Here is a 3,180-nt window from a genome sequence, read left to right as displayed (position 1 = left end):
ACCCATGATATATTTCTCCAACTCTTCAAAATTTACCTCCAAGGACTTCCCTGGTGGTCCAGTGTCTAAGACTCTGAGTTCCCAATACAGGGACCTGTGTTTGATCCCTAGTCAGGGAACTAGATCCCATATGCCACAACTAAAGATCCTGCATGGTGCAACTGGATGCTTTTGAACTTTGGTGCTGGAAAAGACTCTTAAGAGTCACTTGGACTGCATGGAGATCAAACCAGTCAATGCTAAAGGAAATCAGTCCTGAATATTCATTGGAAGGACTGATGCTGAAGCTGAAGCTCCAATACTTTGGCTACCTGATGTGACAAGCTGATTCACTGGAAAAAACCCTGATGCTGGGAAAGATTGAAGGCAGGAGGAGAAGAGGAAGACAGGAGATGAAATGGTTGGATGGCATCACTAACTCAATGGACATGAGTTTGAGCAAACTCTGGGAGATGGTGAAGGACAGGGAAGGCTAGCATGCTTCAGTTCATGGGGTCACAGAGTCGGACACAACTTAGCGACTGAGCAACAAAGATGGAAGATCCTACATGCTGCAACTAAGGCCCAGCACAGACAAATAAATAAATAAAATAAATACTAAAAAAATTTACCTCCGCTTTGATTTGGGCCATAGATTGGGGTTCTTAGTTCCTTAAGGTGGCTGCTGGCCATTTATTCATTCCAGTTTCATCTTGTGAGCTGCCAGTTCCCCAGTCAGGCAAAGCACAGGAACCCCTCTCCAGACCTGGCTGTCCCGTCTACATGCCCAGGAGGCATACTCAGGAGGGGTGCTCCTTGGCCTGGGGAGGCATGTGGTATCCTCACATTTACCAGCTCCTCCAATGTGAGACCCTTTCCCCAGTGCCTCAGCGGAGGGGGCGGGCACAGTGTGGAGCCCGGGAGCCCGGACTCTTGAGCCGGCAGCCTGGCTCGCATCCTCGAGCTTCTGTGTGTTGACTGTGCAGCGCTGCCATGAAAGGAGCAGCATAGCCGCATCCCCCGCTGCCCTGGGTGAGATGCAGGGGAGAGTGGTGTCTGCACCTGGAACCCAGCTAAGAGCAGCCACTCACGAGTGCAGGGCTCTCCACGCTCTGCTCCTGACCTCAGAAACTTTCTGCGGTTACCATGGTTTCTCCAGCACCATGGAAATGTTATCACATGTGGAGATTTCCTGTTAGTCCCTCACAAGGGAGAATTTACTTTGTCAATCTCTGTACCTCAGAAGACGACCAGCTGTCCTAACTAGAGTCAAGAAGTGAGCACAGCTCTGTGCAGCCAGCAGTGAACCTCCTTAACCACATGGTGGTCAGTTCTTGGTCTGTATAATTTCATTTGGGCTTCCCTGGTGGCTCAGATGGTAAACAATCTGCCTGCAGTATATGAGACCCAATTCTTGGGTTGGGAAGATATGCTGGAGAAGAGAATGGCTACCCACTCCAGTATTCTTGCCTGGAAAATTCCATGGACAGAAGAGGAGCCTGGCGGGCTACAGTCCACTGGGTTGCAAAGAGTCTACCAACACTTTCACTTTTCTTTATCTCCTTCATTTAATTTGGGGTGGAGGGGAAGTAATGCAGCTGAAAAAAGGTTATCTATTAATATAGCTGTAAGAAATCAGAGTCCTTTAAAATTGACAGTAAAGGTCAATGGAAACCAACCAATAGGAAATGGGCAAACGATACAAATAGTCTCACAATGCAAATCAGACTAGCCAACACACCTGTGAAAAAATGCTCAGAAATTATGGCAAGGGAATTGCAAACTAAAGTAACAATGAGATGCTGTTGTTTGGCTCTCAGAGTGGCTAAAATTTAAATGATTCCATTTTGTAAAAGAAACAATGTTACCCCCTGACACCCCCACCCCCTTACATGTGTAGGAGGCAGGGTTTCTCAGCTTTTCAGTAGTTGCAGCACACCGGCTCTAGTTCCGGCACAGGCTTAGTTGCCCGGCAGCACGTGGAATCTTCCTGGACCAGAGACCAAACCCATGTCTCCTCCATTGGCAGGTGGGTATTTAACCACTGGACCACCCCGGAAGTGCAGTTTTTCTTTTTATGAATCAAGCAGTTTATTAACCCAGTATCATTTGTTGCAATGCTTCTTTTTAAGCTTTTTTTTTTTTTTAATGTGGACTATTATTATTTTCTTGAATTTGTTACAATATTGCTTTGGTTTTGTTTTGGTTTTTTGGCCTGGAGGCTCCCTAACCAGGGATCCAACCTGCACTGCCTGCATTGGAAAGCGAAATCTGGAGAAGGCAATGGCACCCCACTCCAGTACTCTTGCCTGGAAAATCCCATGGACGGAGGAGCCTGGTGGGCTGCAGTCCATGGGGTCGCTAAGAGTTGGACACGACTGCGCGACTTCACTTTCACCTTTCACTTTCATGGATTGGAGAAGGAAATGGCAACCCACTCCAGTGTTCTTGCCTGGAGAATGCCAGGGATGGGGGAGCCTGGTGGGCTGCTGTCTATGGGGTCGCACTGAGTCGGACACGACTGAAGCGGCTTAGCAGCAGCAGCAGCAGCAGCAACCACTGAGCAGCCAGGGAAGTCCCTATTGTAATGCTTCTTGTTTGCAGCTGCCACCTGTCTTCCCAGGTGGTGCTAGTGGTAAAGAACCCGCCTGCCAAAGCAGGAGACCCTAGGTCAGGAAGATTCCCTGGAGGAGGGCACGGCAACCCACTCCAGTATTCTTGTCTGGCAAATTCCATGGACAGAGAGGAACCTGGTGGGCTACACAGTTCATAGGGTCACAAAGACTCAGACACAACTGAAGCCACTCTGCACTCACGCAAGCCACCTGTCTGGCAATTCTGTTCAGATCTCTCTGTCCCTGGACGTGTCCATTTGCAGCTCCCGTCTTGGTCCTTTCCCACCATCTTCAGGCCCTCCAGGGCTAGGACCTGGTGAGACCTGCTCTTGGGGTTGAAGTGGTCAGGCAGCATTTCTCTAACACTCTGTAGAAATGTTGGTCATGGAACGACCTCAGCACCACCTGGGAAGTACAGATGCTGTGCTGTGGAAGCAGCTCGTGTGTAGAACCACAGGGAGTGAGCTCTTTATGCTTGGCCAGCCTGACAGTATCCACCTTTCAGCTTCCTGGACTTTGTGAGGAAGGCTGCCAGGGCTCTGATGAACTCTGGCTGGTTCACATCTTTTACGGTAACTCCAGGCAT

At 49.2% G+C, this 3,180-nt stretch overlaps 1 pseudogene; it reads right to left on the bottom strand.

The window, feature by feature from the left end:
* Positions 1 to 2,558: 2,558 nt before the first annotated feature.
* LOC129622445 (40S ribosomal protein S19-like) lies at positions 2,559 to 3,180 on the bottom strand (annotated as a pseudogene).

This window comes from Bubalus kerabau, chromosome 11 (genome assembly GCF_029407905.1).
Source record: "Bubalus kerabau isolate K-KA32 ecotype Philippines breed swamp buffalo chromosome 11, PCC_UOA_SB_1v2, whole genome shotgun sequence".
In the NCBI taxonomy this organism is placed as follows: domain Eukaryota; kingdom Metazoa; phylum Chordata; class Mammalia; order Artiodactyla; family Bovidae; genus Bubalus; species Bubalus kerabau.
Note: the sequence above shows the minus strand (reverse complement) of the source record. Positions and strands in the feature narration are given on the sequence as shown.